At 39.4% G+C, this 13,077-nt stretch overlaps 1 protein-coding gene across 4 annotated transcripts in view; it reads left to right on the top strand.

The window, feature by feature from the left end:
* Positions 1–345: 345 nt before the first annotated feature.
* The window catches only part of slc39a10 (solute carrier family 39 member 10), a 68,019-nt gene continuing 55,287 nt past the window's right edge, over positions 346–13,077 (top strand). Inside the window, exons 1-2 of one of the 4 annotated variants that reach the window (XM_048533931.2) lie at positions 477–548; positions 10,609–10,655. The gene's annotated coding sequence lies outside the window, so the exon portion shown is untranslated. Of the gene's footprint in view, positions 422–469; positions 549–10,608; positions 10,656–13,077 lie in introns of those variants that run through there. The other 3 variants (XM_059647156.1, XM_048533933.2, XM_048533930.1) reach the window with 3 other exon arrangements.

Below are 13,077 nucleotides of genomic sequence, written 5' to 3'. Positions count from 1 at the left end.
TGTGAGAGAGAGATCAGACTGGTCCTGTGTGTAAAGGGTCTAGGCCCGAAACATCAGCTTTTGTGCTCCTGAGATGCTGCTTGGCCTGCTGTGTTCATCCAGCCTCACATTTTATTATCTTGGAATTCTCCAGCATCTGCAGTTCCCATTATCTCTGGTCCTGTGTGTAGAAGGTTAGACTGGTTGTGTGTGTGTGTGTTAAGATCAGACTGTGTGTTTGTGCATGCACGTGTGTGTAAGATCAGGCTGACTGCATGTTGTGTGTTTATGCATGTACGTGTGTGTAGTCTGTTTGTGTATGTGTCTGTGCGTCTGATCAGACTGGTATGCTGTGTGTGTGTCTGTTTGATCACACTGACTGTGTGAGTGTGCGCTCAGGCCGATAAACGGTCAAGCCGGCCGTTGGAGTTTTGAAAGGGAGGTTAGTTGGCGCGAGCGTCGTGTAGCGCGCGCGCGCACCGTGGTCCAGCCCCGCGCGGCCCCGGCCCGCCCTCCGCGCTCCCTGTGTTGGTACCGAGCGGAGAGGATGCACACGGCACTCGAGTGAGGTATTTAAACACCCATTTGTTTCCCTTCTCACCGCCCCAGTCGCCGAGCGTTTACACGCGAGTGTGCAGCTCTGGGCGCTGAGCTGCGCCAGGCGAATGTATTCCGTTTGGTTGAAATCCCGCGTGTTGAACGCGTGCAGAAAGGGATCGTTGGGGAGAGGAAAGCAAATGGGGTGGGTGGCAGGGGGAGACAGAGAGAAAAAGACGGGTCTCGCTGCGCTCGAGCTTGGGTCGGCGTCACGTGTTGCCATTTTTTCTCTCTCTCTCTCTCCGATGTTGGGTGTTTTAAGAGTAAAACGTGCTTCAGAATAACAATGGCGGGGCGACCGCCTGATTCGAGGCCTAATGACGAGATGTTTGATTTAGGCGTTGTAAAGAGTACACGTCTTTTTATTTTTGTTTGTATGTGGTGGAGAGTAGAGGGATGCCGACGGCGGCGCCGGTTGGGGTTTTATTTAATCTGCCGGCGGCCGTTGTAATGTTGTACTTGCGGAGCGGCGGGAGCCCGGCGCCAAACACCGCGTCTTCGATTTTGTTGCTGCGGCACTGCAGTGTGCTTAGCACTGAGCAGCCGCTGGCTGCCCTGTTCGCCGTTTACCGCCGGCTACGGCCCTCGTGGTGCTTTTCTCTTAAAAATCTCGTCGATGCTTTTCTCTCCTCCCCGCCCCCCACCTCTTATGGATCTTTATAAAAAGAGTATTAGTTTCGGCACCCGGTTTTTGGACGCTTTTTCTTTCGGACGCATGACTTCCCGCCGACCCGATTTTCTTAACTTTCTTTTAACCGGTTTACCTCCAGCGTTAAAATAATAAACCCAAGTAGCGAGCTCGAGGTTCGCTGCGGCTGAAACGCTGACCGTTATGTGGAGATTGGCACGTAAATACGTTGTAGTTTTTTTTTAAAAAAGCCATTGTTAGCATTTTCTAATGCGGAGCAGTCAGTCACTTGCAGATGTTTTAGTTGATTTTGTTTTTCCTAGTTAATACGTTTTCTATTTTCTTTGAGAGCTGCGAATGAAATGACAACTTCTATCAGTCCAGTAATGATCATTCCAATGTAATAAAATTGTAATACCATAACACTTTTTTAAATCGTCAGATGTTTTGTGTGATAATGACGAAATTAAATCGACCAGTGTTTATCAACTCTAGCTTGAATTTCAGTTTGTTTTCGAGGTGGTGTGTGTATATTTTTCAATCTTGTGCTTTGGTTTAAGTGCCTTTTGGTCAGTGCAGATTGCAATTCATGCGGAGTATCGTACACTGGTGATTTTCTAGTGTTTTTATTTTAAAATAATGTTGATGTACAAGCAATTCTCTAAACATTTGAAAATGGAAAATCTACCCGTGAATCCTCATCGGAAGCAATTAATTTTTCAGTAGATCATAAGCACGTACCCCAAACGCAATGTGGAAAACTGGTTTCAAAAATTAATGCCCAACGTTTTGATGCTTTTGTCTTGCACAGAGCTTACTTTTTTTTTGGGGGGGGTGCTGAGGAGATTGGCAAATCAATGGGACTCAAAGGGGAATAACGGACAAACTGGAAATAAAACTGTCTTTTAAAAAAGACATACCGTCAGTTGTTCCAGCAGTAACAGTGATAATTGTGCCATTAAATTAGTACTGACAGAATCCTAATCATTTAGTAGTCAGTCGTAGTGACCACTTGCCCACCTGAAATACGAGAGCGTTTTGTACAAGTGCGTATAATTTGGAAGTGTGGTATTAACTTGATGGATTTTTACAATGAATATATAAACCTTTTAAATAGAAAATTTCAACTTGGTGGCATGGCAACCAAACTATTCTGTTGCCTACTCAGTATAAGGTCCAATCAGTAATATAGCTGTGTCCCATGACTTGGTTGTCAGCATTTTTGAGTCGGCAACACAAACGATTATTTCAGCCGAACTGGTTTAGTCCAGTGTTTGTGTCACAAACTTCGGCTTCGTTCAACCCTATCAGAATCCTTTAGTGTTTTTTCCCCTCCAACTTTAACGGAAGTGATAAGTATGTTTGTATTTTACCAGCATTTGGTAAATACTACACGCTTTTGGGCAAAGAGCACTCTTTCAAATTACTTTTTTGGGATTTATTACAGCCTGTTATTGACCTGATCCCTAGGTTTGAGCACAGCATAGGTAGTAACATCTTTTTGTCCATTTGCAGTAAAGAATCAATACGCAAGATGATAAATTCCTCACTAAAGGCTGACTTTTAAGTATGATTTCAATTATTTTGCATTTGAGATTTCATAGCAAGGTTTATTACAATTTGTCAATTCTTATAGGCTGTTTACTAGTTTTGGAAGGTTTCCAAAATTAGTTCCAGAAAATACAAATTAATTCCCAACTTGTATATTGTGTGTATGTAATCTTCCTTTTGGTATTTTCACATCTAGATCAAAATTTTTGTCTTACCGTAAGACTATTTGGGATGATGAGGTGGAACTTTGCATCTGGCCCCTCTGGCCACACCTTTTATGGAAAAGCGTTTTTTATTTTGGAGCCAAGTAAAATGGGTTTAATTTATCCTAGTGTCATATTGGGGGAACAGAGCCATATCTGTAATTGAATTTTATCATAACTAATGTGTGTGGTGTATGAATCAACCTGCTGTTGATACCATTGCAAAATAAACTGCCCTCTCTGCCCTTCCATCGCTGAAATGGTTTTCTAAGAATTTAAGATTGCCATAACACTAGCTTCCAAATTTGCATCCATTAGACTAATTAAGTGCAGCACTGAAATGCTGAATTGAGGATGTGGATTTATAATTGAAGTATTTTTTTGAGTACCGGTCATTCTGTAATTATACCCCTTCAATAATAGGGTTCTTGATGAGGAAAGTGACATATAGTCTAATCCATTGCAACAATGGACAGAATGAAAATTACAACAAATGAAACGAGTTGATTCGTAAATGGTAAATGCTAATTTCAGTTCTAATTTGAAATGCAACATTTTATCTTTTTATTTAGTAAGTAGGTTGAGTAATATCCAATGTCCTTGGATGAAGGGGAGGGTTGTTGGAGGAAGATGGTAGCATGTTGGTAATGTCATTGAACTGGTAATCTAGAGCCCCAGGGTAATGCACTGGAAACGGTTTAAATCCCATCTGGTGGAATTAAATACAGCTAATAAAGTCTGGCATTGAAAGCTAGTCTCGGTAATGGCAACCGGGCAAGATTTTCAGAGGACATTTGAAAATAGGAATCATGCAAATTGATTCACTGAGATTCAGATAACTGGTGAAGTTCTTGGGGGTGGAGAAGTAGTGAAAGAGAATTCTACTATTTAGTGATGGGTAAAACCAAACATTTGTTATTTTAATCTGTTACATTCTATCAATTATTATTTTATATAGAATATATGAATCTCAAACCTTGGTGGTATATAGTCCCAGAAGTGTTTTGCTGCCAAAATTGGTTCAAGATCCAAGAAGGGTTAGAAAAATGCAGCTGAGTGATAAGACTCACCTTTAAATATTGGCTTTGGATTCTGCATTTCTCCACAAATAGATTAATTGTGTGGGCACTATTCCCCATTTTTTTTGGAAATATCTTCATCTTGTAGTATTTTATCCCTACCCTGTTTTCAGAGATATTGAAATCATCAATGCTTTATACTGTAAATGGTGTGTCTTCTAGCTAACAACTCTTAAGAGGTCTACCTTGTACTACCATTATTTGTTTGCAGGATCCTTAACTGTTTGACACTTTTTCTGTTTCAGTTCTTGCCCTTTTCCTCCTTCCCAGAACCATGGTAGAGCCCTGACTTGCCACCTAAACACACACACGTCTAAACATGCCACTACCCAATCCGTCCCATGGTATGTTTTCATGTAAGCACCGGAAGGATGTAATGCTAGTCATTGTGTCATCACATCTCCCCACTGTGTAAGACTCCACCCATGTTTTCTGGGCGAAGCAATGATTTGAATTTCAGTTCAGCATTCTATATATCTCAAAAGGAATCAGTTCAGTTTGCTGGAAGGCTGGTTTAAAATACACAATAACACCAACAACATGAGTTCCATTCTCCTACCAACTGACATTACCATGAAGGACTGTCCTTCACATCTTCCCCTCGCCTGAGGCGTGGTGACTCTCGGGTTAAACCATCACCAGCTGTCTCACTCAAAAGAACACGAGTAGTATTCTGTTCTGCTAAGACAATTATCATTTGTACCTCATGTCTATCCCCAGCCTCCACTACCCCATGAAACGCTTGTTGCAACCTGAAATGTGAGCTGTCTTTCCCCAGATGCTGCTGGACTCTTGCAGTATTTCAGCAGATTTTGCTTTTGTTTGAGAATTTCTTGTATTTTTCCTTATACAATATTTATGGAGGATAGGCATTTGCCAGTTTTGTAGATTTTTAACCTCATTAGCCCAAATAAAAGTATGGAAAAAATCTTGATAAGAATTCATGCAAAATGAATTTTGAAATACTAATCGGGCTTCTTCATTAGGTACTTTAATTGTGGTCATAGTGTTTAATGATTTATAGCTAAAACATGCAGGTCTTAATAACACGCTATCTCATTAGAATAACGTAATTTTTTTGTGGAAATTGCCCATGGATTCAATTATTGCAAAACTGGATTTACTAGATTTGAAATTTAACTAAGTCAACTCTCAGTATGTAAGGTGTCTCGACTTCCTGATGGTGTTAGAAGACCATAAGACATAGGAGTGGAAGTAAGGCCATTTGGCCCATTGAGTCCACTCTGCAATTCCATCATGGCTGATGGGCATTTCAACTCCACTTCCCTGCACTCTCCCCATAGCCCCTGAATTCTTGATTTCACAAGGAATGATCAATCTCTGCCTTGAAGACAGTTAATGTCCCGGCCTCCACTGCACTCCGTGGCAATGAATTCCACAGGCCCACCACCCTCTGGCTGAAGAAATGTCTCCTCATTTCTGTTTTAAATTTACCCCCCCCCCACCACCACCACCACCGATTCTAAGGCTGTGCCCACAGGTCCTAGTCTTCCCACCTAACGGAAACAACTTCTGTTGTCAGTGCAACCGTTGAATAGTTCAACTGGATCTTTCCTGAAGCAACTGATACTGAGCTAACTGATCAAAGCAGTATGGTGATGCTCCATTACAAAATGTGTTAATGTAAAGGGATGGGAAAATAAACCAGGGGAATGTATGCTTTTAGTTCCTGAGTGACACTTGCTTACATGAGATACATAATCAGGCTCAACTATCATGTCATCCATGATCAACATTCATTATCATTATTCACAGGTGAAGAAGAACCCCTTGCAGCTCAGGAATGTGTTCGTATGTAATGGTGGTAACCTTTGAAAGAAAGATGGGGTTAAGTGAAACTCCAGCAGTTATCTGCAACAGTAATATGTAAATTTGCTATGAAATGAATTGGATTTTTAATAACTTTGGCTTCTAACACTGCCTAATAAAAATTAAACAAGATTGTAATTTATACGTCTACATGTAATTGAAAATATATGCTTGTCACAACTCAATGACTTTAGAATGAAGTTTAGTATGCTGCACCTGGAGTATGACAACATGAATGTGATTCTTTTTGATCTTGCCTGAGCATAGATGGAAGCCATTCAGCTCATTGAGTTCATGCCAATCTCTCTCAGAAAAATATGACCCTGTTTTAAAAATAGTACAGATTGTTTCACTTCTTGATGTATGTCTTTTTCTATATACCACAATTTTTTCCCCTTTCTGTTGCTGATCCAGTTTCTTTTTGAACGTTGCAACTGAATCTGTTTCAACTTCACATTCATTCACAGTGCATTTAAAATCATAACTGCTCACTGCAACACTTTTCTTCATGTTGCCCTTGTTTTCTTTTGCCAAGTCACTGTAAATTTGTGTTCTTTGGTTCTGCCATTCGGAACAATTTGACTTATTCTTGTGATTTTGAACACCTATCAAATCTCCTGAGTTCCTGTGTCGATGAAAGCTCACCCTCCTGAAATGTTAACTCTGTTCTCTATGCAGATACTAACTGATCTGCTGTGTCCTTCCAGCTGTTTTTTTTTAATTTGTTTCAGATTTCTGGTAGCTACAACATTTTGCTTTTGAAATATCCTCTAAGCCTTCATTCAGGAAAAGAGTCTCAGTTTCTCCAAACTACTGTACAACTGAATTCTCCTGTAGCTGGGACCGTTCTCATAATTTTCAAAAATGCAGTGCCCTGAATTAAGTACAGTGCTCCAGCTGAAGCTGAGCCTGAGTTTTATAAAGATTTGTCATGAATTTCTTCCTTTAATATGCTATGCCTCTATAAAGCCCAGGATCTGTAAGTCTTATTGGTCACTTTCTTAAGCTACCCTACTATTGTATTTTTTGTCCCTCCTCTATACCATGCTGTATTTAACAAAAATTAAAATCTTTAAGATCGAAGTTAAGTAGACTAAGTTTAAAGCTACATACCGTAACGTTCTTAAGTTGGTAAATTTTAAAAATAATATTGAATAGCATTCAAGCACAAATTCTCAATTCTCCTCACCCCAGTTTAAAAATGGCATGCATTTCTGAATACATTTTTGAACAAATGCAAATGAGTGATCGATTAACTTGGCCCAGACATTTAAAGGATAACCTCTGCACTTCATCTTTCAGGTTTCCCCATTGCAGTTAAAATTATGTCATGTCCCCCAAAAACTCTATAGTACTATATAAATACTGTACAGACATTCAATTTAAAATAAATTAAGTAATTCTTTGAACTGATCTATAGATTTTAAAGCACCTCCTTGATTTAACGTGCTTATGCAAATGACTGATTATTTGTATTCGAAAAGTCAACTTAAAACGACCATTTTGCTATGTTTTTGTTATATATTCCATGTAATTTGTACTACACAGTGATTGACTAAATGCATATTGTGATTATAGAGATATGAAACCATTGAATGCTGGGGAGCCATTCAACATTGCAAGACAACAGATCAGTCTTCCACTCATTCAACAATAAGTTGCATTAATCTAATGATGTAATTGTTTTGCCATAATGAATTTTATTTTACTATCCATCAGGCCAATTATACGTGCCTGATTCACGATAGAGGTATTTGCCTGATTCCCAGCAGTGCTTAGGGATAATTGTATGCCAATGTTCAGCTTGATTTCGCTGTTGCCTGCCTGAGTGATACCTCTGTCTGTCATGGCTCCCAGATGCTTTCACCATGAAAGCATAGAAATCATGACTAGGAAAAGCAGGAAATCAATTCCACTCAATGTTAAATTAGATGTTTTCTCTAGATTTGAGCATACTGAGTGAAACGTGCATATCCAAAGAACTTCGGGGCTCACTGATTCAAGTTAGTGTGTAGTTCAATTTAATGTTGATCAGAAAAAAGGAAAACAATGTAGGTGTAATTTTGTTAAGTGAAACTCAAATTGTCCATGCACTTCCTGAGGTAATGGGGATTTGGAGAGACTTTTGGCATAGTGGATTGAATGTCAGAATCAGTGAAATGTACTGCTTGTTTTGAATGTGTTACTCGCTGGAAGCATTTATGAAGATTTGAAAGTGATTCAAATGATCTTGATTTGAAAGCTTTCCATGTCTGTTGTGGGTAGTTTGAGCACTTTTGAGAAGACAGCCATGCTGCGTTGTGTGAAGGTGACTGGTGAAGCAGACCAAGCTAGTGCTGTAGCCACATAAGCATTTCACAGTTCGCAGAAAGTGATTAAAAAAGTTGGTGAAGGCTGTAAGGAGTTGTTTAATATGCTTGAGACAGGACTGTTTTGGAAATGAATGCCTTTCAAGACTTTAATACCTGCAGAGGAAAAGCTTGCATCAGGAATTAAGATAGTTAGAGACCTAGTATTTTCTCTCACTCTAACACTATCATTAATATAAAAATAATTAAAATCTCTAAGATCAACGTTAAGTAGACTAAATTTTTAAAGCTGGATATTGCAAGTGACCACAAATTGAATCCAGTGACGATGCACCACTCCAAAAACCTAAAGGCTTTGAAGGGCTATTTGAAGACTCCTCTTTTGAAATGGTATTCCATCAAATTGATATCTGCAATTCCAGAAACACAATTTTAAAGCGTTTTTGTGGGAATATGTTCTAAATAATGCAGTGATTTTCAGGAATGTAATGACTGTGTTAATTGAGGGACACCTGTATTGAAGTAAGTAGATAACGTTTTAGCTGGAGGACCTCATCTGAGAATCAGTCCTGATAAAACCCAACATATGAGACAATACAGCTTATCTGGAAGTAATCTCTCTTTTTGAAGTACTCCGTGATCTGCATTTTACTCCCAAAGCTCCCCTTATCAATTGGCCGGACACCAAAATAAATCCACTCCGCTGAGTGTGCTTTCACTGATACAGCAGTGTCTGGATAGGAAACCCTGTTATTAACATCCTAGTGTAATGCCAATCTTTCATTTTTCTGTATTTTTGGTTGTGGTTTGAAATGGAGAATTTTTGTTTTTAAAAATCCAGAATTGTTGAAGAATTGTTTCACTTTTTTGACAAACAAGTAATCTGAACAGTCATTGTAGGTGCTGTTTATACAGCTGCAGGTTCCAGCAACAGTGGAGAAGATTTACAGATGAGCTGAAGCCATGGAGTGTGTACCAGCTGTTGATGACAAAGGCCTTCTGCTGGCCAGTAACTATGTTCTCAGGTTGGAGCTATGAACAAAAAAGGGAGAAAGATCGGGAGCTGCCTGTTTACTGCTGTAATTTTAAACCTGAAGGAAACCAGTTTTTTCTTATCTTTCAGCACTTGCTGCAAATTGTGGTTAGTAGTTCAAAAATTAGAGCCCTTTTAGATTTGTGAACCAGTCACCCTGTGCTTCTTGGGAACAAATGCAAGCATCAAGAGAGGGGAGATGGAGAAATGGTGTGCTGATCAGCACAAGAATCATCTCAGCAAACCCTGTGATCAGGGACCACTGAAATGCCATCCCAGTCTTTCCTTCAACTTGTAATACCCATGTTTTCTTTTTCCCAGTATGTATGTGTATGCAGAGTGGTGTGTTAGAGTTTTAACTAGAAACATTATATACTGGTGGTTCATAATTGTTACCCTGTATCGAGGATCTATTTATTTGTAAAAATTGTGATTATTGTTGAGTACAGAAGTGTGATCCATGCTTTCTGGTGATCTGGGTTTATACAACAGGTAAATTAAGGAATTCTGCATAGTTTTTTAAAAATAACCTGCTGTGCCAACTCTGGGAATAATTGGGCTTCATCTTCAACTCACACCAGTGAGGTGAAACATTGAGGTTTATTATTGATCAGAATCTAAACTAGACCAGCCTTGCAAATGCTCTGGTTACAAAAACAGATCAGAGACTGAGAATTCTCAAGAAAATCATTCACCGCCCAACTTCCCAAAGCCTGTCTGTCAACTACAAGGCTCAAGTCAGTTGTGTGATAGAATACTCTGCACTTGTCTGGATGAGTGCAGCTCTGACGATGCCTAGGCTTGACACCATTTGAACAAACTGGTCTGCTTGACTGGCACTGTGAACAAACAATTACTCTCTCCACCATCAATGCACAATAGAGCAATGGGGACCATGTATAACATACACTGTATAAATTCACCAGCACCTTTCAAACTTGTGACTACTTACAACCTGAAGAACAAGGGCAACAGATACTTGGGCTTATCACCATCTGCCAGGTCCCCCTCATAGCCACTCCTCATTCTGACTTGGAAATGTATTGCCATTCCTTCAGTGATGCTGTGTTAAGATCCAGGAGCTCACTCCCTAAACAGTATTAAGTGTACTTGCACCAAATAATTGCAGCAGTTCAAGAAGGCTTCTGAAGGGCAATTAGGAACGAGCAATAAATGTTGGTCCAACCAGAGAAACCCACATCCACTGATTGGAAAAAAATCTAGCATTTACACACTAGAAATACCATCATTATGTTTAATACATTTGCACATGTATGATTTTTCTAAACCCCTCAAAGTCCTTCCCTTCGATGTGAACATTTTGAAGCTATAAACCAGTAAAATTGATAACTTTGTGTCAGTTGCTGCCTCACAATATATTTTCTCTTTCTCATTTCAGTTCATGTAATTCCATCCACTGTTCAGATATGTAAAGTTTTCAAGAAGGTCTGTATCTTGGATTGTAGATAAGGTTGTAGATATGCTTGCCAAGCCGGTGCGTTTGGTTGCAAACGTTTTGCAAAATCGGAAGAAATACAATCACCCCAGTAAACAGATATATAAACAAGCAGGACAGAACACCAGTGCTTCACTGGAGGCGCAGTGACTGTGTTACCTTGCAGGGTGACAAAACATTTGCAAGCAAACCCATTGGCTCGGCCAGCATGTCTACAGCTCCACTGTTTAGATATATCGTGATATAGGCCTGATTGCTGCCGTTCATTTTTAAGTATACTTGTCATACTGTGCTTTCTCCAGTTTTAGATTAACGGTAATATTTAACATTGAGGAAAGAAGGAAAAGGAGCTATTTAAATTTAAGTTCCAGAACACAGCAAACATTTTGGTTCACCACCTTTGGCAAAGTTCCTGTCCCAGGATAGAAGTGCGATGGCAACGATGAGCCATGTGTAACAGAAACCCTTTCCATAAACTTCTATACTGAAGACCCAAAAAGGGACGTATGCTCCTCGTATTTTGCGCAGCAGTTTCATAGGTTCTGGAACAGCTTTAATGGAATTTGAATGGCCCAAACACTGGTTAAGATGGGCATTTTCATAATACACACTGAATATTTTGCAGTTCCAACTTTTAAATGCATTATCATCACTAGGATAATTAGTTGTACCTTTGAAATATTATCAGCCACTAAAACCCATCTAGAACTCTGATTGAAATCGTATCCTGTTCTAATTCATGCTTGCCTAAAACCCATGTTCTCTCCAATAAACATTTGGTTATTAATTCTATGCCTTGATTCCTAAATGCTGTTCTGTGTTTGTAAATGTTTCACTACTTAGCTGTCATCATTGCTGCATCATCAAAAGTCTCTTAAAATTCCATTCCTTTGACTAAGCTTTAGGTATCATGCTTGTAAAATGCTTCTAACCAGTTCCTATTGTATTAATTGCTTCTTGTGAAAATATAGGGACCATATTGAATGTTAAAATGGTGTATGAATACCAAAAACAGATTGTCTAGTTGTCATCACGTTTGTCATGGGACTGAAAATTGATTGTCTCATTTCCCTATATTGCTGTTGTAGAGCCATAGAGCTATACAACATAAAAACAGACCCTTCGATCCAACTCGTTCATGCTGACCAGATGTCCTGAATTAATTTAGTCCCATTTGCCAGCATTTGGCCCATGTTATGCACAGTGTTAAGCACCTTGGGAAATGTGGGATCATGTGAGGTCCTACATCGTGACATTTCATTTTAGCTGTTGTTATCTCTACAGTTGTAATTCACATCTTGTGCACGCGCATTAAGAATGAAATAAAAGAAGGAAGGTCAGTTGAGTCCGTTTCATTTCACTGTATAAAGTCACATGTGGGCAGAGCAGGCAGACATTGAAAATGTGATATGCGTGGTTTTCTGCAAACGTTAGTCACATGCTGCTGTAGGATTAGTAGGATTGTTTGCAGCAAATTTCAGGAATTTAAGCAATTGTACCCTCAACAGTTTCTGCCATGACAAATAACAACAACTTGCATTTGTATAAGTACTGTTAAATATCGTAAAACATACCAAGGTATTTTACAGGATTATTATGAAACAGCTTGACACTGTTACATAAGGTGATATTGCAATAGATAATCAAAAGCCTTGGTCATATAGATTTTAAGAAAGACTTAAAGCTGGAGGCAGGGACTGAACAGCTCAGGAAGGAAATTCTCAGATTTGGGTTTGGGTGGATTAAGGCACATTCACTGTAGAGCAGAACTAGAAGTAGGAATCAACCCATTAAGTCTGTTCTACTATGGACCTTTGATGTTGTTGCTGTGTGGGAATTTATCAGTTTCTGTCTGGAATATATTCGATGATTCAGCTTCCACAGCGCACTCATATAGAGAATTTCAAAGTTCATTGCCCTGGGACTGATGAAATTCTTCAAAAAATTGAAGAAATTCTTAAATGGCCTGCTGTTATCTTACGATTGGTCCCTGCTTCTAGACTCACCTGCCATGAAAACATTCTATTCACATATGCGCTGTTGTGCCCTCTAAAATTTTGTAGATTTCAATGAGATCATTATTCTTTTTCTAGAACATAGAGCATAACAGCACAGTACAGGCCCTTCGGCCCTCGATGTTGTGCCGACCTGTCATGTTGATCTCAAGCCCATCTAACCTACACTATTCCATGTATGTCCAGATGCTTATCCAATGACGACTTAAATGTACTTAAAGTTGGTGAATCTACTACCGTTGCAGACAAAGCGTTCCATTCCCTTACTACTCTCTGAGTAAAGAAACTACCTCTGACATCTGTCCTATATCTTTCACCCCTCAATTTAAAGCTATGCCCCCTCATGCTCGCCGTCACCATCCTAGGAAAAAGGCTCTCCCTATCCACCCTATCTAAC

The sequence above is a fragment of the Stegostoma tigrinum genome, chromosome 7 (assembly GCF_030684315.1).
Source record: "Stegostoma tigrinum isolate sSteTig4 chromosome 7, sSteTig4.hap1, whole genome shotgun sequence".
In the NCBI taxonomy this organism is placed as follows: domain Eukaryota; kingdom Metazoa; phylum Chordata; class Chondrichthyes; order Orectolobiformes; family Stegostomatidae; genus Stegostoma; species Stegostoma tigrinum.
The sequence above is the reverse complement of the archived record's forward strand: the minus strand, read 5'-3'. Positions and strand labels throughout refer to the sequence as shown.